General features: G+C 40.6%; 1 long non-coding RNA gene across 2 annotated transcripts in view; it reads right to left on the bottom strand.

Annotated features, from left to right (window-relative positions):
- The window catches only part of LOC131503657 (uncharacterized), a 46,621-nt gene that overhangs the window by 15,874 nt on the left and 3,582 nt on the right, over nt 1-27,165 (bottom strand). The window contains exons 2-3 of one of the 2 annotated variants that reach the window (XR_009257510.1): nt 3,841-4,346; nt 635-792 (exon numbers count right to left, since the gene is read on the bottom strand). This is a non-coding gene — a long non-coding RNA (uncharacterized LOC131503657). The remainder of the gene's footprint in view (nt 1-634; nt 793-3,840; nt 4,347-27,165) is intronic. The other variant, XR_009257512.1, reaches the window with a different exon arrangement.

The following is a 27,165-nucleotide window of genomic DNA, read 5'->3' as shown; positions in this document are numbered from 1 at the left end:
ATGGACTTGGCTCATTCTCCCAAGGGTCTCTTTTAATTCTCTGATATTTAAATCAGTCTCTTTTGAAGCTCAAATTGTCCCTCATCCAAGTCAGATGAAAGCCCGCATCTTTTGCAGGATATGCAATTTCACTTTGTTGCAATCAATTTGCATTTGATTTGCATTGTATTATTGACCACACGGGAGGGTCCAACAAAGATCTTGATACCATATGTGAGAATAGACACCAGCATGATGGAAAGTTATGATTAAATGGGAACTAATTGTAAAAATGGTCAGTTCATTAATGAATCTTTTTCTGTCCTGGAAACTTTTGCTTCCTCACCAAATCTTGACACTGCAAAGATGTAGTTAATGAGTCTCCCTGTTCCCATTAAAACTGTATAGGATCCATGTCCCAAGAATTTGATTTGGGATCAAATTCTTAAGAATCAGATTGTATATCAAGTGTCCTCACATAAGAGATACTATTTTAAGGCATCCTTTGATGTTTCTCAAGTAAAAGGAAACACCTACCTAATCCCTGACTTAATCTTACTTTTCACAAACCTGAATTTCCAGGAATCACATTTTCTTAGAGCAAAGTTCATCCCTATTGCTTTAGGGAGTTGGGGGTCGAGTGATGTTGCCTCACCTTTTTTCTCTTCAGGCAATGGGCCAGGTCCAAGAACATTTTGAAGCAGGCGCAGGAGGGCCAGGTGTAGAAATGAGTCCCCCACCTGGCAGGAAGGAGGGAACTCCCCTTCCCTGCTGCCTAATAGAGGCCTGTAGAGCAAGAGCTCCTCATGGTCCCTTGCAAACAAGACGAATGGATGATTAGAGACATGAGCAGGCTAGGGAAGCATGGCCCTACCTTTCCTGAGTGCCTCCCAGTCCTATCACTTCCCTGGCATGTCTGGAAGGGGAAGCGTGTGATATTTGTGGCAATCACAAAAGCCACCCTTCCCCCACCTTGAACCAAACTCCACTCTTCTGTCCTGGGGGCTAAGGAGTGAATATGGCTAAGATAAAACAGGATTTCATGGTGCTTTTAGAGTTCCTAAACAGGCAGCTGTGGGCAAAGATTTAAACAAACAACAAGACTTTTAAGGGGTTCTTGAAACGATCTTGTCACGTCATGGGTGACTGTGTCGTTCCCAGCCTGCAGTCTGACCTTAGTGTGACAAGAAACTTGCACTCTGAAGGACTGGGGAGACCCCTTTGAATGTGCTTCATTCTTTTCTTCCTCTCAAGGGTGGGTAGGGAAGGAGACAGAGAGAGAGAAGAGAGAGGGGGGTGAGGGGCAGAGACTCTGGAGAGAATGGCATGCTGCCAGGAGAAGAAGGGAGACACAACATGGCTTGTTGGGAGGAAATGAGCCAGCTGCACCCCCCAGCCCCACCCCTGCTAAGTCCTCTTACAACAAAGTGGCCATTGCCAAGATTTCTCCTGCCAGGCCTAGGTCTGTGGAGCTCCCACACACCATCTACAAAGACCCAAGACAAACGTGGACAGCCTCAAAGCCTCACATCACTACATCTTAAGGCAGTCCTAAATGCTTGTAGCTTCTCATTTAGGACAGCGAAGAGAAATCCCCTTGGGAAAACTCTCTTTGAAGTCCTAAGCTCTAATGTTTAAAATCTGTTAGCAAACCACACATTTCTCCACTCTCGCTGGGGCAGCTGGTTTCTTTCCAAATAAATCACAGGGCTGCTGAGCATTCTAATGCAGGATCTTTGGGGTCTCCTTTCAACACTGCTCAAAAGGCCCAGCTGCAGGGCAGTTGGCCTGAGACCACCTCCTACGGGCTACAGTCCTATTTATAAAATCCTTTGGGACAGGTGTCTGGAAGGTGGATTTAGGAACATTGTGTGACTGTGCAATGCAAGAGGGTGTCAGGTGGTGGCCAAGATCCTGGGACATCAGAAGTCAGGCCTGGAAGATAGGCAGAGAGAAAATGGAGTCTCCATGAAGATATCAGCTGCCTCCTACCTTTGGTGGTCGGCATCTTAACCATGCAGGGGCTCATAGAACTTTTACAGGAAGAGAGAAGAAATGCCTAACCTCAGCAGAGTATAAGCAAACCTTGAATATGAAGGTCACATTGCTCTGTATCTGAAAAATGATGACTCAACAGGAAAGGACAGTTAGGGAGGAGATAAGAAGTGCCATTCAAAGGTCTATTATGTGCCTGTGTAGGAGGACAGAGAGCACAAAATCATGACCTTGCCATATAGATGTTTATAGTGTAGTTGGGGAGAGAGATGAAGACAGATGAAGTCAGAAGGAGCAATTCTCTGGGGGTGATAAGCCATACCAACTGAAAGGATGGCCTCTGGAGTCCAATTTCTCAGCACGAACCCCACCCACATCAACTTGCCAGCTGTAAAACCTTAGGCAAGCTTTCAAATTGCAGAGGAGACTCTGTTTCATCATCTTCAGGCATACATATTTAGTGCTCACCTCACAGGGATGGTGTGCATCAAATGAGCTATCCCTGTGAAACACTTTCCCCATAAAAGGTGCTCAATAAATATTAGCCATTGATATTACCATTATTCAAAGATGGAATATAACTAAGCCCTAAAGTAGCATGATATGGCATAATGTAACCAACAGTTCAGAGAAACAGAAAATAAGTTGCTTTGAACCACTTCAGTGGCTTGGAAAAAAAAATGGGCTGGATTTGAATGATCAGTGGAGAGGAGCACAAATCTGTTCAGGACATGCAAAAAACATGAGAGAAAGCACAGACAGTGGTATTCCTATTCATGGGCCAGACTAAACTGGAGGCATGGTGAGCAAAGAAAGCATTTGGCTTAGTTGACAAGGGCAGAGACAACAACAACCCGACTGGGGCAAAACCAACCAACCAGAGAGGAGGGAGAAGCCTGACATCTCTGAACAGCAGTGGATGTGGTGAAGGTGGAGTTTCAGGATGACTAATGGGGCAAAAGTTGGAGGATAGCAGAAAGCAGAGGGCCTGGAGTCAGGCTGGCCAGCCAGGGTGATGGGGCAGTGATCTGGGGGTGTGACGCTGGGGATCTGGGGCTGGGTGGAGGGATGGATTAGAAAGACCTTTACGGGAAACAGGAAGTGAGACTTGATGCTCATCTGCTCAGCATACACATTGTGAAGTATGAAAGCCTTAACTGAAGGCTCTTGTTCATGCACGTATTTTGGCTTTAAGGAACAGAAATGCACTCAAGTTAAATTGAGTAATTAAAAATTTGTACGCAAGCATAGGGGCTCAGGAAAAGCTAAAGAAACAAAAGGAGGCCTCAGGGAGATGGTAACTGGAGAGTTTTCTCTAACCTAAATGGCTCTAGTAAAATGTCCATGTGTTTCATTTTAGTGCTCTACCAGTAACAGACTTAATTTTTCTCCGAGCTTCTGTATCTCCATCTCTCACTTCTCCCCATGTCCCTCACCCTTAAAATTATATTTTGTTGTCTCTATAGTGTAGTGGGGATACTATTTGCAAAAACATTAAACTGATATGTTTTATTTCCCCTCTTAAATCATGTTCATTGTAGCTCTCCACCTCTGAGGCTCAGCCATGAAATCTTTTGTCCTGTGAGAAAATAGTCGTTCTGAAACCGGGGCTTGGGTGAGGAAGATTTTCTAAATGCCTTCAGAATTTCAGGAGTTAACCTGTTTGGGTCAGATCATAGAACTCCTTGCAGGGCATGGAGATACCTTTTCCATCTAACCTAGCCATGTCCCAAGGCTTGACTAGAAATGGTGGAAGGATGATCTGATGCAGGTGAAATGATGGAAAACCCCACTCTTTCTGGCTTGAAGGACCTTGGGAGAAAGGAGAGAGGCAGAGGTGGAGGAAAGGAGATACCAGACACTTACTTTGTTCTCCTCTTATCTCAGCCTCAAGGCCAACCTTGAAGGACAGTGGGTAGCTTTAGGAACATCTAGGTAACTTGGAGTCTTCAATGCCATGACAGTTCTGTTGTACCCCTACCTGGGACTCCAGAAGGCAACCACTTCCCACGTCACCTCTGGGACAGCTCCCTCAAAGTAATCCTGGTGGTGTCGTGTGGTGGAAGAGACAGGCTTATCTGATGCTTTAGTGTTTCTTGTTTGCTTTTTGTGCTCCAGTGGTGTGGATTCAACATAGAGGAAACTGAGAGTTTGGGGAGCTCTATTTCTGAGCAAGAGTGTTTTGATGTTGTGGCAGATGAATGGGAGTCACAGGCCTTTCAAATCAGCAGGAACAGAGTGAGGCCACATGAGATGGAGGGCCACCAGCCACAGTCCAAGCTGCAAGAGATCAGATCACAGGTAATACCACCTACCAATGGCAGTGGTGCATGCCAGCAGTTCCAGCTGTGACTGAATATTCAGGATCATGGCTGTGGGGAGGAAAAGAGACACAGGATATCATATGGCTTTTACGGCTCTTTCCTTCAAAGCCATGAAGTCACTTAATCTCTATTTGCCCCATAGACCCACATGCCATATTGAAATAGAGAGGGGAAAGAAATAAAATTCTAAAATACTGGGTAATACCTAAAGAAATGTCAAAATTATTACTTCAAGCCAAGAAATGGTCTAAGATGTTTTGTTTTATTTTGTTCTGTTCCTTTTGTTGCCCAGTCAACGGGGCTCATGAAGAAGATTAAAGGAGTTACAAATCAAATGAGGAAGCTACACTTTCTCTACACTGTGGAATTATAGTTTAAATAAATTTATAACCCTACCACGAGGCTGTCTGCTTGCTCATAGTTTCCACTTGAATATGGTCCATCGTGACTTCCCGGCCAACTTCCCAATTGCTCTCTAAATCATTATCTACAATTTCATTTCTCACTAAGTGTCTAATTTGCCCACTATTTGTTAGCTTAAGGACTCGCCAGTCTTCTTTGACCTGATCGTCTTTTTGAGCCAGGTTGTGCATTGAGATTTGACCTCTGAGTCAGGCAATAGGAGACAGAACTGTATGAAGGGGGAGTTCTAGGAAAACATCTGAGGTAAAGTAATAGCATAGTCAATTCTTTAGTATTTCACCTATGCTTCAAGTCATGACCAAAGGAAAACTTGCAAACCTGCCCTATAAAGGCATAAAAATGTTCTATCTCAACAAAATGTTCCTACCTCTGTATCTCACCAGTAGACTTTCATAATTGTGATTGAGTTTCTCCCCTACCAGAAATAAGCTTAGGGTGTCCTGTGAATTTCACCTTCTTCTCCCATATGGGGAACCAGGGATCAGTCAATTCTTTTTTGCAGAATTTTATTTATATAGTCCAGTTACTCAGCTATTACAGTTAATAAAATTTTGCCATTGTATAAGTAGAATATGATTTCTCAAAGAATTCAAATGTATTGAAACAGATAAATTAAGTCATTTATCCCATGCTCAAACACACTATTCTTATTTGAAGATTCTGAAGATAATTTAGTATTTTGCAGTCTCTCTGGGTTGTAATTATGAAAATCAGTTATCATTGTTCTTTATATGTGCATCTGAGTTTGGGTTAACAGTCCAAGTCAATTTATAATTCTGTCTCATGTTGCATTTATTCCAAATTTCCTTCCATCCAAAAGCAACTTTGCGCTGCCCTGTGGTGTATTTCCTCTCTCGTGAACACCTTTGTCAGAAACTCCACATGTTCACACAGCAGGGATGTTAAGTCTCATCTAAGGAGAAGCAATCATGAAGCCCACTCCAGGTGATCCACACTTCGGCATGAGCCCGGGGCTGATGAGCTAACAGGAAAGCTACACCTGAGGGGTGTTTGGATACATAGGTGGTGGCTGGTTTACTCATTTGCCTAATATCAGCATAAGTGTAAACCTGCCCTTTTCTCAGATTCGTAAGTCAGTAGCAAGAACAACGTGTGGATAGGAGGATTTGGTGGCTGACATCACTTGTAAACCTGGGTATTACCGCCTACCCAAAGACGTGAGACCAACACAAATGGGAAGACACAGAAAGTCTGTTTCATGTTTTCTAATTCAGTGCCACTCCTTAGTGTCATATGTGAAAATAACATCACTTCAACATCAGCTGTAACTGTTGAAAATGAGGAAAGATAGAGCCAAATTATAAATGAATGTACCTCCAATTATACCTGCAGGTAGGGAACAGCTTATCACCCTTATCCCATGCCCCGGTGGCTTATCCATTAATGTATTTTTATTCAACAAGCATTCAGTAAACATTTACCAGATTCCAGGCGCTTTTTTTTTTTTTTTTTTTTAATTTTTTTTTTCAACGTTTTTTATTTATTTTTGAGACAGAGAGAGACAGAGCATGAACGGGGGAGGGGCAGAGAGAGAGGGAGACACAGAATCGGAAACAGGCTCCAGGCTCCGAGCCATCAGCCCAGAGCCTGACGCGGGGCTCGAACTCACGGACCGCGAGATCGTGACCTGGCTGAAGTCGGACGCTTAACCGACTGCGCCACCCAGGCGCCCCAGATTCCAGGCTTTTTGTAAATTGCTGAGGCCCAAATCTCCTCAGCCAGCTTTCCTCCAACCTCAGCCCCGGCATATTAGGGTATTTGGTCGTTTTGTGGGATTTTCACTCCTGGATCAGCTCAAAATCTGAAGAGAAGAGGTATGGGGGGTGAACAGTCCTGAGCAGCATTTGGTCAAGTGTAGGTGAAAGGGTGAGGGCCTGTGAGAATCCATAGCCAGCTGTTCAACCAGAGATGGGGGGGCTTCTGCCCCCTGCCAAGCACCTAATTGAGAAGGGGCACTAAGTATTACAGGGCACTAAATAAGAAAGAACACAGGTTTTTGCAAGAATTGTTCTCAGAGACTGTACTCATTTGGAAGGAATGCTTGGACAAGTGGGGTGGGCAGTGTCAGGGGCAGGGGCAGTGTGGGACCACCCACTGGGTAGGCTTTGGAGACAGAGAATGTTAAATGAGTATTTTTGTGCCTCTAGTTGTCCACATGGGTGAGGTCCTGACCAGAGCTGCGCTGCTCAGGAATGTAACTGAGGCACTGAGGTCACCCCCACATGTCTTCCCTCTCGGTTTACCTGATATAGCACGTAGTCTGTACTCTAAGTCAAGCAAGTACTTAAAGAATATTGGTTTAGGGGTGCCTGCGTGGCTCAGTCAGGTAAGTGTCTGACTTCGGCTCAGGTCATGATCTCATGGTTTGTGAGTTTGAACCCCACATCAGGCTCTCTGCTGTCAGCACAGAGTCCGCTTCAGATCTGTCTCCTTCTAGCTCTCTGCCCCTCTCCCACTTGCACACTCTTTCTCCCAAAAACAAATAAACATTTAAAAAAGAATATTGGTTTAAAGGGGTGCCAATTATTAGCTATCCAAATTCCTGATTCCATGTTTACCCATATTCTTCTAGTCTCTCCAGGACCTGAACTATTTGAGTGGCTTGAAAAGGACGTTGGAAAGCTGCATGGGGACCTGAGGGGTGTTGGGAACTAGAGGTGAGCCCCCACCCAATTTCAACCCCTGCCCATCTCCCAGCTAAGCAGAGCAGACTCTTTACAGATGTGATGTGAGTGAATGTGACCTCTGCCATCCGTTTTCCACTGAAGCCCCTCCCCTCTTTCAGGCATCAGTGCTGGTGGAGTGAGCCCTGACAATTTAGGTCTCCCCGGTGTGGCTCCAGACATTCTGCTTGCCCACCCCCATCACAACTTAATTGTTTCGTGTTGGATCCCCTTAGGGCTTCATTAGTGACTTTTACCGGAGTATCATATTCTACAATAATGGTGGATTATGGCTCAATGTCCAGCTTCTTCCTCAGAGGGAGACAAAGAGGTGAAAAGGAAAGCATGAGAGATAGTTTATTTCAAAGGACTATATCTGGCATGGTAGGCTGTGGGACAGGTGGAGAGTGATTTACGGGCTTGTGCCACCTGACAGTGCACCCTGCAAATCACAGTTCCTGGGGGATAATAACTTCCCCATTCATGCTGCGGCCCTGCTCTCTTCTTTCAGTCTCATGAGTGAAGTTCCGTGTTGTTCTCAGGTGCAGTGCAAACCAGAGGACAACAGGTCTTGTGTCCTTTCCCCCATTTTCCTTTTTAAATTTCTTCATCTGTTTGTGGCCCAGTGTTTCTTAGTAGCAGAGAATGGTTTTTCAGGCTCTGTTCGTTTTTAGGTGAGATACAGTAGTGAGTTTTTCCCCTACTGTGAACGACAGGTGTATGGAAATCATAGTTGGAGAGAACCGGAGGCAGCGATCAGAGGCTCATATACCCTGCAGGAAGTAGGAGCAGCGAGCCCTTGGACCGACTCATGTCTTTGGGATCTAAAGCCATTTCAAAAATCAGTCTGTACGAGAATAGTCATCAGCTTTCATTTAGAATTCTAAAGTGAGCTGGGAACTATTACCCGGAGGGAAGAAGTTTGTAAATGTTTTCCATTAGTTTCTTCTGATTATATGTTAGAATTCAAATGTATTTGTTTAAGGCCTAAATCCTATGGAAAGTGTTCACTAGCAAGAGACTCCAGCAAAATGGCTCTTATTTACATAAGAGCCCCATTGCAACTTGAGACAAGCGTGCCCTTGGTTTCGGGTTCTTCCCTAACAGCAGTGATTTATTATTTTTTATTTCTAATAGTCAATATCTTCAATTTCCTCAATTTCCTTTTTCTCTTTTCTTCCTGATTGGAGAAGTGAAAATATTAAGAATGATAGGCAATAATGGAGAGTAGGGGGCTTTAGGCTTTGTTCCTGACAAAGAAATTTAGCGAAGAGATTTAGCTAGGAAGATTCATGAGGAATAAACACCTTTGTGGACTGAGGCTTTCTGTGAGCATATTCTGACATAGAGCATCTCCTGCAGACAGAAAACTTATTATTTTCTCTAGTCTGCATTTTGAAGAACTGTGTGAACTGTTAGCAACTATTTGTTAAAAGCCTAGAGGTGGAGACTCGAAAGTGAAGATTAGGAGGTGAACAATTTGGTTCCAATTTGTTTACATGGATTACTTGGCTAAGTTGGGTTTTCTTTTTTTTTTTTTTCCTTCCTTCATGCTACTTTATCCTGTCCTTGCTTTCCAATAAGGTAACAGATGAAAAGTGCATTGGCTCTAACTAAAATTCCAGTCTCTGAAAGAGATCTTAGAATAAGAAGGATCTGGCATTTGCTGAGTGAACAAAGAGGACAAAAATTCTATTCGTCAAGAAATTTTTTTTAAAATGAGTTTGTATTTGCTGCTATCAAATGTAAAGATGAAATTTGACTAAGTGTCCATCAGAGCAGCTATTACTGGTGGTGAGCTATTAAAATTTATTGTGGGAACTCCCAGGAATATATGTATAGAATATCCTTCATTTGATCGCAACCTAACTTGGTTAACTAATTTTTTTCTATGGAATTTATAAACCAAAGATGATTTTGTGTACTTAATATTTAAATCAACTTTAATGATCAGTGAGATTCCTCTGTCAGATGCTGGAAAGGAAAGAGCTTGGGGACAGAATCCAACTGGGCTGTGCTGAGGGCATGTTGAAGAATATGAACTGAATGTGAACTATTAGAGGGAATAAGTAAAATGAAATAACAAATTTTACTTGGAAAGGAAACAATGATTACTACTTTCTACCAAGCCCAGTGTTATTCAATACAACATTTCATTGAGTCTTCACAAAACCCAGCTAGTATGATACTATTATTCCCATTTCATGGGAGTGAAATGTAGGTACATTGAAATGTAGGTATGTTGCCCAGTGGTCCTGGCATACACATCCTCTAACAAGAAATCATGCATTCTTTTTCCTAATCCACAAGGCCTTCTATGTAAATGTCCTATGTGAATGTCCCTGAAGTGGATAATTCATCTTCTAGCTACCAAAATATAGCGATTGGGTTAAGGTTGCCAGTTTTAGCAAATACAAATATAGGACATCCTGTACATGTCCTAAATATTCTATGGGAAAATTTTTTTCCTTAAAATTATTTTAAGTGTGGTAACACACATGTAACACAAAATTTACCATACTGAAAATTATTTGTTGTTTATTTGAAATTCAGATTTAACTAATGTGCTATATTTTATCTGGTGACTCTATATGGGGGATCATGAGCATTTACTGAGCGGGAAAAACTGAAGGAAAAAGCAGGCAAGAAACTGGAACCCAACAATGAGCCTAGAGTCCAATGAACAGCAATGAATCTTCGTAAGGAAAAAAAAGGTGCACCTTACTTACCCCATTTGCCCATGCAGCTGTTGGAAAAAGTATGAAGATAGAGACCCCAGAGTGTGGGTAAACTTGGAAAAAGTGTACTTGTGGTAAACATCCAATAAACAGTGACAGAATTAAGGTCTGCTATTATCTAGAATGGACTCAGTTTATTACCTAGAATAAGATATACTGTTATATTCCTAATGGCTAATGCTCTGGATACCGACAGCAGTCACTCATTATATAGGTATGGCACTACTAAGTTAAGAGCACAAACTTTGGAGTGATATTAGCTGCCATGTATTATCTCTGTCACTTTGTGTTACATGATATCTTTGGGCTTCAGTGCCTTTGTTTGTGTAATAGAGTTGATATTACTCTAAGAGTTATTTTTACTCCATAAATGGCAGACATGGCTTTTCTTCTTCTTCTTCTTCTTCTTCTTCTTCTTCTTCTTCTTCTTCTTCTTCTTCTTCTTCTTCTTCTTCTTCATCATCATCATCATCATCATCTAGAATGGGAATTGGTAAACATTTTCTGTAAAGCCTCAGACAGTAAATACTTTAGGTTTGATGGGTCATAATGTCTCTGTTACAGTTACTCAACTCTGCCCATTGTAGTGAGAAAGCAGCCACAAACAATACACACAAGAATGGCTATGGCTCTTTCCAATGAAAATTCATTTACAAAAATAAGCATTGGGTCAGATTTGGCCTGTGGGTTATAGTATACCAATTCCTGATTTAAAGCGGGGATCCTCAGTCTACCAAATCTCATTATCATGGGGAAGAAAGGAAAGAGGTGCTTTGGAAACGGGTGGATAAGTGTGAATTTATGTCTGATAGGGCATCAGTTGTGTGTGGTGAATGGCAACTGCTCTCTCTCTCTCTCTCTCTCTCTCTCTCCACACACACACACACACACACACACACACATATGTGTATATATGAATAATGTGTATATGTATATACATATATATGATCTTATTTTTTTAGAGCAGTTTTAGATTCACAGCAAAATTGAAGGGAAGGTACAGAGATTTCCCATATTTTCCACGTACCCACATATGCATAACCTCCTTACCAACATTGCCCATCAGAGTGGCACATGTGTTATAATGATGAACTACCGACTCATAATATCATAACCCAAAATTCATAGTTTACATTAGGGTTCACTCTTGGATTTGTACATTCTTTGAGCTCGAACAAGCATGTATCCATCATTGGACATGTATCCATCAGTATGGATATCATACAGAGTATTTTCACTACCCTAGAAAGTCTCTGTGCTCTGCATATTCATCCTGCTTCCCAACCCTCAACCCCTGGAAACTACCGATCTTTTACTCTCGCTATAGTTTTGCCTTTTTCAGAATGTCATGTAGTTGGAATCACATAGTATATACAGCCTTTTCAGATTGGCTTCTTTAGCTTTGTAATATATATTTAATGTTTCTCTATGTCTTTTCATGGCCTGAAAGCTCAGCTATTTTTAGTACTAAATAATAAGCCACTGTTTGGATGTACCACAATTAATTTATCCATTCACCCACTGAGGGACCTTTTGATTGCTTCCAAGTTTCAGCAGTTATGAATAAAGCTGCTATAAACATCTGCTCGCAGGTTCTTGTGTGTATGTAAGTTTTCAGCTCCTTTGGGTAAACATGAAGGAGCATGATTGCCAGATCAGTAAGAGTATGTTTAGTTTTTCAAGGAACTGCCAAACTGTCTTCCCTGTAGCTGTACCATTTTGCATTCCCACCAGCAATGAATGAGAATTCCTGTTGCTCCACATCCTTACCAGCATTTGGTGTTGTCAGTGTTCTGGATTTTGGCCACTCTAAAAGGGTCTAGTGGTGTCTTATTGTTGCTGTTGTTTTAATGTTTATTTATCTATTAATCCATTTATTTTTGAGAGAGAGATTGGGCAGGGGAGGGGCAGAGAGAGATGAGGGGAGAGAGGATCTGAAGCGGGCTCTCTGCTTATGGCAGAGAAGCTCAAACTCACAAACCACAAGATCATGACCTGAGCCTAAGCCGGACACTAACCAACTGAGCCACCCACTTGCCCCTCATTGTTGTTTTAATTTGCATTTCTCTGATGACATATGGGTGTGAAACATCTTATCAGATGACATATGCTTTTGTTATTTGTATATCTTCTTTGGTGAGGTGTCTGTTAAGGTTTTTGGCCCATTTCTTAATAGAGCTGTTTTGTTATTGTTGAATTTTAAGGTTCTTTGATATTTTGTTTTTTTTTTTTTTAATTTTTTTTTTTTTAACGTTTATTTATTTTTGAGACAGAGAGAGACAGAGCATGAATGGGGGAGGGTCAGAGAGAGGGAGACACAGACTCCGAAACAGACTCCAGGCTCCGAGGTGTCAGCACAGAGCCCGACGCGGGGCTTGAACTCACGGACCGTGAGATCATGACCTGAGCCGAAGTCGGCCGCTCAACCGACTGAGCCACCCAGGCGCCCCATGGTTCTTTGATATTTTGAATAACAGTCCTTTATCAGATATGTGTTTTGCAAGTTATTTATTCCCAGTGCACCTTCCTTTTGAGAATTCCTGACCTAGAGGAATAAGGAAGAAACATGTAAGCTCTTTGTCAAAACCCTGAAGGAAAAAGTTGAATTTTATGCACTTTTGTAACAATATCTAACATGTACTGGATGCTTATTGTGTGCTGGCAACTGTGATAAGAATTTTATATACATTATCTGATTTAGTACAGCTCAAACTCTAAAAAGAACAAGTAGTATGACTATCCCTACTTTGCACATGGGGAAACTGATATTTGGAAAGATTCGCATGATCACACAGTTAGCCAGAGTTTAATTCATGCAGTCTGACCCCAGTGTCTGGATGCTTGACTCCCATACCATATTACTAGCACCTTGTACTGGGCCTGGTTCAGTACTGTTCCATGATTATTTGTAGAAGGGAATGAATTAATATATGAAGCTATAGCTCACAGTTCTTCCAGGGAATTTTAAGCATTTTACCCACAAGTTGTTGAACTCATTACCATTACTTTTGAAGGCTGAAGGATTTACCTTCTATAAGTCAAATGTGGAGAGCTGGGCATAGACAGATGAAGGTCTTTTTAACTGGAGGTAGAAATAAATAGTGAAGAAAATAATAGAGTATTATTCCAAAAAGGTGTTTCGTTTACTAGGTTTGATGGGACAGTGTATCTGCTGTAAGCATTTGCACAATTTCACTCTGACTTACAGCAAGATATTAGCAGCTGTGTTGAGTAAAGATCTGTATATGCAGGAAAGTAACAAAAAGGAAAAATGCAGGTTTGCAGTCCTAGTTTACTTTCTCATGGTTTTGTTTATTTGTTTTGTTTCCTTAAAGAAGAAAATTCTTATAAAGTATGGGAAGGAAACTAAATATTGTATTTCTCTGTGTGCTTTGGAGAGTCGTGGGCTTTGCATATTGAAGGTCATTTCTCCCTGGTAACATGAGATTGTGCTGAAATTGCTGTATTGGGACATGCAGAAATGTGAGGCAATCAAAAATGTGAAAACCATCCCAAACCCAGTGACTTGTAGGAGTCTAGTGTGTGCTTAGGGGAGCTTTAGGGGTTAGGCTTTGTAGCTTTATCACAGCCTTCTCCAGAAACATCACCACTGGTATTTTAGTTGACTCCTCTCATCCCCATAAGCAGTCAGTGAATTTCACATTACATTGGGTTAAGAACTTTTTCAATTAAAATTATTTTAATTGTTATAAAATACATGAAACATAAAATTTACCAGTTAATAATTTTTAAGTGTACAGTTCAGTGGCATTAAGAACATTCACAATGTTATACAACTATTACCACCATCCATCTCTGGAACTTTTATGGTCTTGCAAAATTGAAACTGTACTTATTAAACAACTCCCCATTCCCAACTCCCCTCAACCCCTACCAACCCCCATTCTACTTTCTGTTTCTATATGTGTGCTATTCTAGGTACCTTATGTAAGTGGCATTATATAGTAGTTGTCCTTTTGTGTCTGGCTTTATTTAACCTCATGTCCTCAAGGCTCATCCATATCATACCATATATCAGAATTTCATTCCTTTTTAAGGCTGAATAATAGTCCATTATACATATATACCACATTTTGCTTATCCATTTATCTGTCAAGGTATATTTAGGTGGCTTCTGTCTTTTGGCTATTGTGAATAATGCTACTGTGAACATGGGTTGGGGTAATGATTCCTCTCTTTTTATTTTTTTGTTATAGAGAGAGAGAGAGTGAGTGTGAGTGGAGGAGAGGGGAAGAGGGAGAGAGAGAGTCTTAAGCAGATTCCACACTCAGCATGGAGACCAATGTGGATCTCAATTCCATGACTCCGGGATCATGACCTGAGCAAAATCAAGAGTTGGACGCTCAACCAACTAAGCCACCCAGGCACCCCAAGACTACTGATTTCTTAACATTTTTTTTCATTTGAGTACAATTGACAATGATACATTAGTTTCAGGTGTACAATATAGTGATTCAGCTTTTCTATGTTATGCTCACCACAAGTATAGCTACCATCTGTCACCACGCAATACTATTACAATACCATTGACTATATTCCATATGCTGTGGCTTTTATTCCCACGACTTATTCATTCTATAACTGCAAGCCTGTATCTCCCACTCCCCTTCACCCATTTTCCCACCCCGCCTTCCCTCTGGCAACCATCATGGACTAATAACATTTACACAACACTGTGCTAAGCTCTACAGAGAGGAAACACAGAGGCAGCTCTCTAGGAGTTTCTGTTTTAAAGTAACATCAGGGTGCCTTGAGGGCTCAGTTGGTTGAGCATCTGCCTCTTGATTTCAGATTGGGTCATGATCTCATGGTCCATGGGATTGAGGCCCACATCAGGCTTCATGCTGACAGTGAAGAGACTGCTTAGGATTCTCTCTCTCTCCCTCTCTCTCTGCTCCTACCCTACTTACATGTGCAGTCTCTCTCTTTCTGTGTGTGTGCGTGTGTGTTAAAAAATTAAAAAATTTTAAAAATTAAAAAAAAAGAATTGCTTTAAAAAATTAAATAAGATAAAGATCACATTTATCCAGAAAATATAAAACCCAACTCTTAATTCCTTTATTTGACATTTATTGAGAGCTGACTATGCACTCTTGTGTGCTAAAGAATTTAGCATGGTCCAAAGAGAAGTTCTGGCCTCTGCCTCTGACTTCTGGGAGGCAATATCTGAGCCTTTGGAAAGTTATGCCTAATAAGAGTGTCTTTGTTTGCTTGATGCCTTTGGGTCATACTGGATTTAACAATCTATTCAGTCTAACAGTGTATTTATAATGGGGGCCACCTACATTCATATAAGTTTTAGGATGGGGCTGGCTAGGCTGGTAAGGTCAACAGTGTGGCTTAATGTCAAGAAGTGAGGGCAATCCTGGGGACTTTATACTCTAACTTTATACTTGTCCTAACTTCTTATACCTAGGTGTTGTGTTAGGCACTGAGTGTGTGCTACTAAACACAACACAATTTCCTCAAAGCAAGGGAAGGGAGATGGCAGATTTCCAAGTGCTGAGAACAGAGTGTTGGAAGTACTGAGGCATGAAATAACATGGTGCATTTCAGAAATGGCAAGGAGTTTGGCACAGCTGGTCTTATTTTGCTTTCATATTTTTCTGTCTCAGTGAATGACATATTCATCCATCCAGCTAGTCATACCAGAAACCTAGAAGTCATCCTTGACTTCCCTTTCATTATTTTAACTTCATGAAATATACCATTAATTTTACTTTCTATACCTCTCAAATATCTACTCCCCATCTCCTCCACCATTACTACCACCACCACCCTGGTTTATGATACCGTCAGGCTCCACCTGGATTGCTGCAGTAGCCATCTAACTAGGGTACAAAACCCACCTCATCTCTGACTATCCATTCTCCACACTGTAGCCAGAGTGATCTTCTGAAGTACATATTTGATGATGATGTTACTCATTCCTCCCCCACAAACTTTTAATATCTTTTATAGTTTCCCATTGTCATTAGGGAAAGACAAAATCTTTGGTCTGGTTTCAGGGTTGTGTGGGGTCTGGCCCTCAATTTCCCTTACCAGCACCTTCCCACATCACACTCACCTCACCCCACTTCACTCAGGAAGCTGATAGGAAGAAGAGATTTGTGAGCACAATACCCATGAAAAAGAGAGAAAGGAAGTTGCTCAGGCCAAGCAAAGATTCACTGATTAGAGGTCAGAAAGGTTATGGAAAAGAGATGAGTAGAGGGATGTAAATGAAGAGGACAAGTACAGAAGGTCCCAAAGTCAGCCGAGGACTATCAAAGCAAATGACCCTGTTATTAGGTAAACTGTTAATTATCAGTCATTGAGGAGATCTTCAGTAAACAAAAAAACAACTATCTAGCTGGTTGTAAGATCATAGATCCCCTCCAAAATGCCAGCCAAGATGGAAAAACACATGGTAGGGAAACTCTGCACTTACAAAATTTGTTGCCCAGCTCTAGCCATTTAGTGAACTTGACCATCAAGTAACCAAGCTGGTGCTCTCATTCGGCTTCATATTGGACACAAATGCCTATCAGTATTTCAATTATGAGGCTATTTGATTGATGGCTAGGATAACTGGCTATTCATCAATTTTTAATTGAACTAGACCATTAAACTCTTTGAGCTTCTCTTGAGTGTTTTCCCACGTGAGGTCATGTTTTAACATAAGCCATATATCATATCTTGGCAGCAAGGCATGACCAACCTTGAGCACCTGGCTGGCACAAAGATAGGTTTTAGCAACTGACTTTGGCTATGTTAGGCAAAAAGGTAAATGTATATAAACCTTGTCTAGGGAGGCTGTATACACAGTACAGTTTTGTTGTTGTTGTTGTTGTTGTTGTTGTTGTTGTTGTTGTTCAAATGTAGGCTATTTACTTGATATATAACTTTAGGTAGCTTTTTAATATCCCCAAGATTCAATAGCTGCAAAATGGGAGTAACAAAGTCTGCTTCAAAAGATAATTGTGGGCAGAAATAAATGAACAAAGAAAAAAAAGAGAGAAACCAGAAAAAAAAAAAAGACTCTTAACTATAGAGAACAAACTGATGGTTAACAGAAGGGAAAGTGGGTGGGGAGTGGGTGAAATAGGTGATGGGGATTAAGCAGTGTACTTCTCATGACAAACACTGAGCAATATATAAAATTGTTGAATCACTATTTGCATGCTTGAAACTGATATAGCACTGTATGTTAACTATATTGGAATTAAGATAAAAAACTTTATAAAATCAAAAAATAAAGAAAAATTAAAAATAAAAATGAGAAATTGAGATGTAAAAGTAAGATAATTTGGGGGAGAAATGAGATAATATTTTTGTAACGTCTTCGGTACAGTGTCTGACACAGAGTTCCGGAGAAAGCACACTCCGCTTTCTGTACCCATCTTCCTAATATGGCTTCCTCTTTCGCCTCCAACCTTTTTCTTCCCCTCAGACATGTATGTCTTTGTCTGATACCTAGCTGTTCATGGCTCCTAAATTCAGCCTTCTATCCAGGCTTCTCATCCTTCAAATGCTCCATACCAAAATAGCTTCTTGCTTGTCACCACTCATCAAAGTTCCCATTCCTGAAATTCTGACCTCAGCCAGATGTTAAGAAAAAGCACTTTGGTTGGTTAAATAAGTCGATTATAAAGTGTAAATAGTTCATATGCACTAATACATTAATTAGTATATGTCATTAATACATGTGATTTTGGTCAAGCATATCTTGCGGTGTGTGTTTGTGTGTAGGTATAGTAATTTCCCCATTGCTTGTGTCCAACCTAAGGCTGTAGAGACTAGGAGAGCAGGCTTTGGAATTAGCCTGCTAATGAATCACATTCCGACTCAGTTTCATATTAGCTATGTGACTTTATGCAAGTTACTGCAGCCTCTTCAACCTACATAGGTCAAATAAAATCGTAGGGTGAAATGAGATGATTCATACAATACACTTTGAAGAGTGCCTGGTGCACGGTAAGCTGCCCAGTAAATGTTAGCTATCATGATAGTTGATCATCAAAGTAGTCATCCCCCGTCTCTGTCATTCCACCTCTGCTTTGAATCTCAGAGAAGGTAGGACTCAATGTGATACTTCTTTCTCAAAAGTCTCCTAGTAATGAGAAGAGCATTTCCTTTTGTTTTGTCCGTGACCAGAGACCAAAATTCCAGGAACTCAGCATCTAAGCAGAATGTCCTTTCAAGGTTTGTGCTATGGACTGAACTGTAAACCCCTGTTCCCCAACTCACATATCAAAGCATTAACCACCAATGTGATGGTATTTGGACATGGGGACTTTGGGTGTAATTAGGTTTAGGTGAGGTCATGAGAGTGAAGTCCTCGTGATATTAAGTGCCCTTATAAGAATAGACACCAGAGAGTGCACTCTCTCTTTCTGCCATGTGAGGACATGGTAAGCAGGTGCCATCTGCAACCAGAAGGAGGGCCCTCACCTGGAACCAGGTATGCTGGCACCCTGATCTCAGACTTCCAGCCTCTAGAACAGTAAGAAAATAAATGTCTGTTTAAGCCACCTGGTCTATGGCATTTTGTTACAGCAGCTCAAGCAGACTAATACAATTTGAGTGCTAAGATGATCTTATAACTATCCAAGTACAAAATGTCAGAACCTTTCAGTGACCTGGTAGAAACTTCCTAATAAAGCTAAAACTTTATTCATTGACATGTGATCTCGTTCACTACATTAATTATAGTCACAGTCTAAAACCCCAGATGACTTTTAGATGAATCACAAAATTGTTTCCTGAGCTGGATAAGAACTTAGGAGTCATTGATTTACCTTCTCATGTGGCAGATGAGGTCACTGAGGCCTAGAGTGGTTAAAAGCTTTAGCAGAAGCCACATAGCTGGAGTCAAGTTCTCTCCCTCTGAGACCAGTGTCCTCTCCACACAAGGCCTTGGTGTACAGCATCAGTCACAGGGAGGCCCTGGTGAGGCTGTAAAGATGAATGAGTTCAAACCGGAGCTCCTAGGGAGTGCAAAGATTTCCTTTCCTGCTCTTCGTCTGTGGTGTTAAACTTTTATTTGCACTGTACCTCAGAGATGCAAATAAATCATGGCTTGTTTTCTATAATGGGTCTAAACTTCCTCCTGAGCCCCCTCCAACCCCTTCAGTGTGAGAGATGGGGATACAGGGAGTGGTGGGTTTGAGACGGTGGGTGGTGACACCTATGTTTCCCTTCAAACAGTATCACTGTCTCCCCCAGTTAGTCTCTTTTAGATCATTTGTCTTATTTGGGTTTGGTCTTTCGGGTTTCTTCCCATTCCTGCTGCTTCTTCTCAAAATGGAGAACACTTGACTCTGTGTGTGCAAGTTTGTGTGCTGTTCTGTGATGCTAAGTCTGGTCCTTCACTGGTGTCTACTGAGTTGCGCCTGGACCTGCATCACCTTTGGGTGCAAGATCAGGTAATTTGGTCCTATTCCAGGGCTCCACTAGTCTGTAAATTCTTTCTGTGGCCCCTGTCCCTTCCCTAAAGCACCTGGGAGCTTTGGATCCTCCAGACCAAAGATGGGCATACTATGGCCCTCTGTCCAAAGCCTGTTTTTGTAAATAAAGTTTTACTGAAACATGACCATGGTCATTCATTCACACATGGACTGTGGCTGCTTTCATACCACTTTTGAGTAGCTGTGAAGAAGACTGTGTGATTCACAATGTCAAAAATATTACTGCCTGGCTCTTTAGAGAAAAAGTTTGCTGATTACTAGTCTAGACAATGCTGTTCAATAGAACTTTCTGCAATGTTGGATATGTTTTTTATCTGTGCTTTTCAGTGCAGTGGCCAACACCTACACACAGGTATTGAGCACTTGAAATGTGGCTAGTACAACCAAGGAACCATATTTAAATTTGATTTAATTTTGGTAACTTGAAATTTTATTTTAAATAACCCTAGTGTCTAGTGGTTTTCTTTTTTATGGCTGAATAATATTCTATTGTATATAGATACACCACATTTTTTTTTTTTAAGAGAGAGCGTGAGTGGGGGAGAGGGGCAGAAGGAAAGTGAGATAGAATGTTAGGCTGGCTCAGCACAGAGCCTGCTCAGCACAGAGCCTGACACGGGGCTCAATCCCATGACCCTGGGATCGTGACCTGAGCTGAAATCAAGAGGCAGATACTCAACTGACTGAGCCACCCAGGTGCCCCTATACCACATCTTCTTTACCCACTCATCTATTGATGGACACTGGGCTGCTTCCATAATTTGCCTATTGTAAATAATACTACTAAAAACATACGGGTACATGTATCTCTTTGAATTAGTGTTTTTGTATTAATGTTTTTGTAATTTTCACCCAGTAGTGTGATTACTGAGTCATAGGGGAGTTCTATTTTTCACTTTTTGAGAAACCTCCATATTATTTTCCACAGTGGGTGCACCAGTTTACATTCTCATGAACAGTGCTCAAGAGTTCTTTTTTTTTTTTTTTTTTTTTTTTACATTATTGCAACACTTGTGTTTTCTTTTTATTTTCGTCATTCTGACAGGTGAGAGGACATCTCTCATTGTGGTTTTGATTTGCATTTCCCTGATGCTGAGTATGTTGAGTATATTTTCATGTGTCTGTTGTCCATCTGTATGTCTTCTTTGGAGGAATGTCTGTCCAAATCTTCTGCCCATTTTTAAATTAGATTATTTATATTTTTAGTGTTGAGTTATATAAGTTCTTTATGTATTTTGGATACTAACCCTTTATCAGATATATCATTTGCAAATATCTTCTCCCATTCAGTAGGTTCTCTTTTAGTTTTGTTAGTTGTTTCCTTTACTGTGAAGATGCTTTTTTTGTTTAGCCCCAATAGTTTATTTTTGCTTTTGTTCCTCTTACCTCAGGAGACATAAGTAGAAAAATGTTGCTACAGTCAATGTCAGAGAAATTACTGCCTGTGCTCTCTTCTAGAATTTTTATGGTTTCACATCTCACATTATGTCTTTTAATCCATTTTGAATTTATTTTTGTGTACAGTGTAAGAAGGTGGTCCAGTTTCATTCTTTTACATGTAGCTATTCAGTTTTCCCAACACCATTTATTGCAGAGACTGTTTTCTTCCCACTGCATACTCTTTCTTCCTTGTCAAAGATTAACTGACCATATAATCATGGGTTTATTTCTAGGTTCTTTATTCTGTCTCATTGATCTGTGTGTCTATTTTGTGCCTTGCCTATTTTCGAATGAATAAAAAATGGGATTATACCTCATACTTCGATGTTTTAAAATGAACAAAGCTCCTTCCCTACTGGGGGTGAAGATAGAAAAGGCCAGAGGAGATAAAGGCTATAGACCTCTTTCCTTACAGCAGAACGAAAATTATAAAAGAATGTGGAATCCCACTCACATCATGGATTAAAAAAAAAAAACAAAGCTTTAACAAGTTAAATGATGACCCATTGCTGGAAGAGAAGATGTATAAACCCACATGCCCTGTTTCCTACATTCTAATTTTCCCCCCATTCTTTATTTGATCATAAATACTGCAACTCAGATTAATTTCGGAAATTTGTGTATTTGCTTAAAATTTCAATAACTATGACTTCTGGAGGTGTCTTTTATTTTATAATAAAACAATTAAGTTGTGGATATTGCTTAAATTTTTATTTGGAATTAACTAGAAGGTTTTCTGAATTATGTTTCACCTAGCATTTTTAAGCTGCAACTGAAATTAAATTAGGCTTCTTTCTTAGAAAACAAAAGGGTATTGGCAAATAAAGTTTTGGAAGGTTTATTTTAAATGAATTAACACATAGCAAAGCATATCATCAGCCATGAAGTATTCTGCATTAATAAGGCATTGCTACTATGATCATTATCAGCAGTCCTGGAAAAACTTTGTAATACCGTTTTCTTTCTCACCTTGCCAAGAGTGTGAAATTATTTAAGATTTGGAAATCGCCTAACACTTAGTTACTTAATGAAAATAGCATAGATTTCCCATTTTGGTAAAGTGATAAGAAGGTGCATAACCTCATCAGATGGAGAGTGATAGCTTTGAAAACACAGGAGAAGGGATAAAGGGGGAATCAATGAAATTGTTTTTATAGTAGTAATTATAGATTGCAAAGTGCTGATCTGGTTGCCAGAGATTGTGAATGAGATTATGCATGAGGGCACACTTACTATCAGGGTAGTTCACCCAATGAAAAACAAGTCTTGATAAGCTCCTGGGTATTTTCTTGCTATCAAGGATTACCTGAACACATTTCTTTCAACAATCTCCTGATTCTATGCAAATGAGCAATGTCTATGCAATTCATACAGCCCAAATTTAATGCAAATGTTTCAGACAAATCAACATTTAAGATAGGTTTATTTATTACTTCCACTCTGCCATCTGTTTGAATATGACAGAGATGGGATCAGGGGACAGAGTAGCTAGTTTAAGCAGGCTGTTTCATTTCTCTGAGCCTTGGTTTTGTCATCTGTAAGATGAAGCAGATAGATGGTCCAGGATCACAGACGATCCCAGGGAACCGGCGTGTATCTGTGTGAAGCCTGCCTGCTCTGGCTAAGACACTGGGAGTTACTGAGAATTTGGTTAGCCAGAAGGCCTTCCTTAAAGCACTCACATTCAAAATGTTTAATTTCTTTCCTGTCCTGGTTTGGTGAGCAGGCCTCTGGCTGGCTGCCTCTGGAGCAAACGATTGCTAAGGTACAAGAAATCATGTTCCATGAACCCATATCTTTTCTTTTACGAAACTGCTTTTGATGTCCACCTGTGCAAGTTGTTACTGCATCTCAGGTTAAAATGTGCCCCCTTTCTCTTGCTCTCTGAAAACTAAGATGGGCCCTTTAGATAATTTTCTTATGTCAGGTAGCACAAGCTACCTGGTGAGTGTTGCTGGAGAAAGATTTCAGGAGAATGAAGTTTGCTTCCTGATTCCAGTGAGCTCTCTTGGTGGGCTCCCTCTTGGCAGGCAGCTTCTCCAGTGTCTGGCTTCTGCAGGTGCACAGCTTCTCTAGCATTTGGCTCTTGCAGCATGGGAGTCTCTTTATGCACTTGACTCCTGCACTGCATGCAGCTACTCTAGTGCTACTGCAGTGCCGTGACTTCTTCAGCGCCCACTTTTTTTTTTTTTTTTTTTTTTGCATTGGGAATGATTTCTCAAGCATCTGAATTTGGCACTGGATTCGGCACAATTTCTCCAGTGTCCAGTCTCTGGAGGGTGTGAAGCTTCTCCAGAGGCCAGCTTTTGCAGTGTGGGTGACTTCTTTAGCATCTGTCTACTGTAGTGCATAGAACTTCTCCAGTACCTGGCTTCCACAGTACATCCTGGCCAAGCAGCTTCCCCTGGAAGTCTTTGTGCACATTTGTAGCAGAATACTTCTGGCAAGACACCTCCCTGTAAACAGCTTTTCATGATAGCCTAGAGGGAGGACTTCCAGCAGGTTCCACTAGTTGGGCACCACAGTGACCTCTCCAGCAATCTGTGAGCCACAATCATGTCCTCCAACAAGATCTGGAGCCTGAAGTGGAATGGCTCCTTCTTGGGTGCTCTATCTCAGCCCTAAGGGTAGCACCTGATCCTTAGAGCTGCTCTTTCTATATTTGTTAGAGTTCTCTTCATTTCTCACTAGCTAACCACTTGTTACTCTGATCTGTTCTTAGAGTTAGCCATTATTTATATGAAATTGTCCCTTGTGTAAATTCCTGTGTGGTTTCTGTCTCATGAATGGACCCAAACTGAACTACCCTGGAGGTCTTGGTAGCTCTCCCATTTATGTTGGTGTCACTCAGATAGGGCAACCCTACCCATTCCAGGTTAGACATCTCTACCTATCTCTACCCAGAAATTAAACATCCCTTACAACAAAAGCTTAAGTCTTTTTCTTTGAGTGAAGACACCAACCTCCTTTAATAGATAAGATCTCTGAGAACAAGAAAAATTATACAGTTTCCTTATGATCACAAAGCCAGTTAATTATGGAGCTGGGACCAGAATTCCAGTAGCCTGATTCACAATCTGGTACTCCTTCCTCTCTGCCACAGTGACATTATTCACCAAAAATATTAATTAAGCAACTATTTGCCTATGGCCCTACACACTTAAATTAAAATGTAAAAAACTGATCCAAGATATGCTTCTTAGGTAGAAAGGGTTGGGGGAAGAGTGTGGAATTTAGGGTCAGAGACACATAGGCTATTCACCACTTAGAGAAGTAAGGCAAATGGATGAACATTGTTGTAAAAAGGAAATATCTACTTTACAGGTTTGTTGTGAAGAGGAAACAAGATCACATACATGAAGCACTTGTCATCATCAGACACATTTAGGGAAACCAGAAAACTGAAAAAGCACTTGAATCATGCTGAATCCGTTTCATTTCACACAATTAGTTTTCCCACTTGCACATTTCTTTGATGTATACTTTATTTTTTTTTAAGATTATGAAAGGGCATGATTTTACTTATACCGACACAGTTATATGATTTTACACAAAGATACAAGTAGATATACTAAACATGTCTTCAAGAAAGAGGGCACTTTTTGCTACAGGTATATGTTATAAAGCTTCATTGTCCCACTCATCCCCCAGCTTTATTGAGGTAAGATTGACAAATGAAATTTGTATATATTCATGGTGTACAACTTGATGTTCTGACATACGTATATATTGTGAAAAATGACTATAATCAAACTAATTAATGTATTTATTGCCTCACCAAATCATTTCTTTCTTTTGTTCTCTCTTTTTTGGTGTGTGGTGAAAATCCTTCTTAGCAAATTTCAAGTATACAATATAGTATTGTTAACTATAGTGGTATTGCTGTACATTTGGTCTTCAGAACTTATTCATCTACCGTAATTAAGACTTTGTACCCCTTGGGCACCTGGGTGGCTCACAAGGTTAATCATCAGACTCTTGATTTTGGCTCAGGTCATAATCTCAGTTTCATGAGTTTGGGCCCCGTGTCAGGCTCAGCACTGGCAACGTGAAGCCTGCTTGGGATTCTCTCTCCCTCTCTCTGCCACTTCCCTACTCGTGCTGTCTCTGTCTCTCTCAAATAAATAATTAAACTTAAAAAAAGAAGACTTTGTACCCCTTGACCAACATCTCCCCATTTCTCTCTCTCCCCAGCCCCTGGCAACCACCATTCTGTTTTCTCTGCATCTATGAGTCTGACTACTTTAGATTCCACAGATAAAGTGAAACCCTGTCATATTTGTATTTCCATGGTTGGCTCACTTAGCATAATGTCTTTCCAGTTCATCCATATTGACAGAGGTGGCAGGATTTACTTCATTTTTAAGGGTCAATAATATTCCAGTGTATATACTTACCACATTTTTGTCATGCATTTATCTGCCGATAGACACTTAAGCTGTTTCCATATCTTGGCTATTGTGAATAATGTTGCCATGAACATGGGAGTGCAGCTATCTCTTCCAGGTCTTGATTTTATATCCTTTGGATATATACCCAAAGTTCCATGTATATTTTAAGAAAAATAGGTTTAAAAAGCTTTTCCAATTTTTCTCCTTTACTTGTGACTATTTCTGCTCTCAAATGATGAGTGTGCATCTAGCAAAGAAAGGTTGAGTGAGTTAGAATGAGTCACAATCATTGAGAGAGGGGTGAGCTATATGCTGCCTGATTCATTGCTCTGCACACAGAATCAGGGTGTGTAAGTGTAAAGTTAACTGCATTCAGAAAAATGTAGCACAGGAATGACTTTCCTGTCTGTCAGGCACTATGTGTACAGAGATATCTGGGCTGTTCAGTGTCATTGCCATCTGTGTTTGAAGTCTGATTCTCCAAGGCAGAGTTCTGCTTAGGGACAATACAGACACATAAACATGCCTGGCCTTAGCCCCATGGCTGTCCTGGAATCCCCCTTTTGGAGAATTCTTATTTGACAAAGAGATTCAGATTCCATGAACCACACATCATTTCACATTTCTCTATCTGCACGTTCCACAGTTTATTGTTTTTTGTGAGAGAGATAGAGAGAGAGTGCACACTGCACAAGCAGGGGAGGGACAGAGTGAGAGGGAGAGAGAGAGAGAGAACCTTAAGCGGGAAGCTGATGCAGGACTCAATCTCATAACTGTGAGTCGAAATCAAGAATCTAACACTTAACCAACTGAGCCATTCAGGCACCCCTTCCACAATTTTTTAAAAAGGGTATGTTAAAATGGTATTAAGATAGTAATTGTCATCCTTTATAATGGGCTTATTATAAACGAGGTATTTAATATGTATTTTTTCATTTTATCTTTCCAACACTCCTGTATGGAAATTACTATTATTTCCACTTTACAGGAAATAAGCAAACAAACTAAAGTTTGAAAAGATGATGAGCTTGCCCAACAATACACGGATCCATTTGGCATAAAAAGAATTATCTTTCCAGTACACCATATTGCCTTGGTAGGTGCCATTTGTTAGTCTACCATTATGAAACAGAACAGCATTCGTATACTGTGATAGAATTGTGCTTACTTCTTCCTTCTACTTCCAGAGCCAAGAATATGGCTTTTCTCTGAATACAATGACTTTCCATTTATCTGCACACTGATTATACTCAGGGACAATGCATCATTGGAATGTTGTTGGTCTATTTTTATAAATCTTGATGTTCTCCTCTCTTCAAGCTTATTAAAGTCATAGTTCTCTTTCCTAGCTAGCTCAACTCAAGTCAAAACTTGCTAAACATTGCAAACACTTTTTTTTTCCATTGCAAACGCTTTGGAAAAGAATTGTGACACTTTTACCAAAATCCCAGTCTCTGCATTTTGTTTCCCAGACTATGTCCCAATTAGTGTGTGAATGAAAGGATTAAGGCAAAGAAGTAGGGGATTCCAATCGGGACGGGACATCTCTCTAGTCCTGCTGGCCTGCCCCCTTCCCTTACCCTAAGAATGGAGAAAGAGCCAGGCTCTGACGAGAGGGAAAATGTCCAGTAACAGGGGTTGTTAGGAAGCCACATGTTGTAGCATTTTAAAAGTATTCATTTAAAGGCAAGTATTTTAAATTTTTCAAGTAACATTTAGTA

This window comes from Neofelis nebulosa, chromosome 2, assembly GCF_028018385.1.
Source record: "Neofelis nebulosa isolate mNeoNeb1 chromosome 2, mNeoNeb1.pri, whole genome shotgun sequence".
Classification (NCBI taxonomy): domain Eukaryota; kingdom Metazoa; phylum Chordata; class Mammalia; order Carnivora; family Felidae; genus Neofelis; species Neofelis nebulosa.
This window is presented reverse-complemented; position numbering and strand designations above follow the sequence as displayed.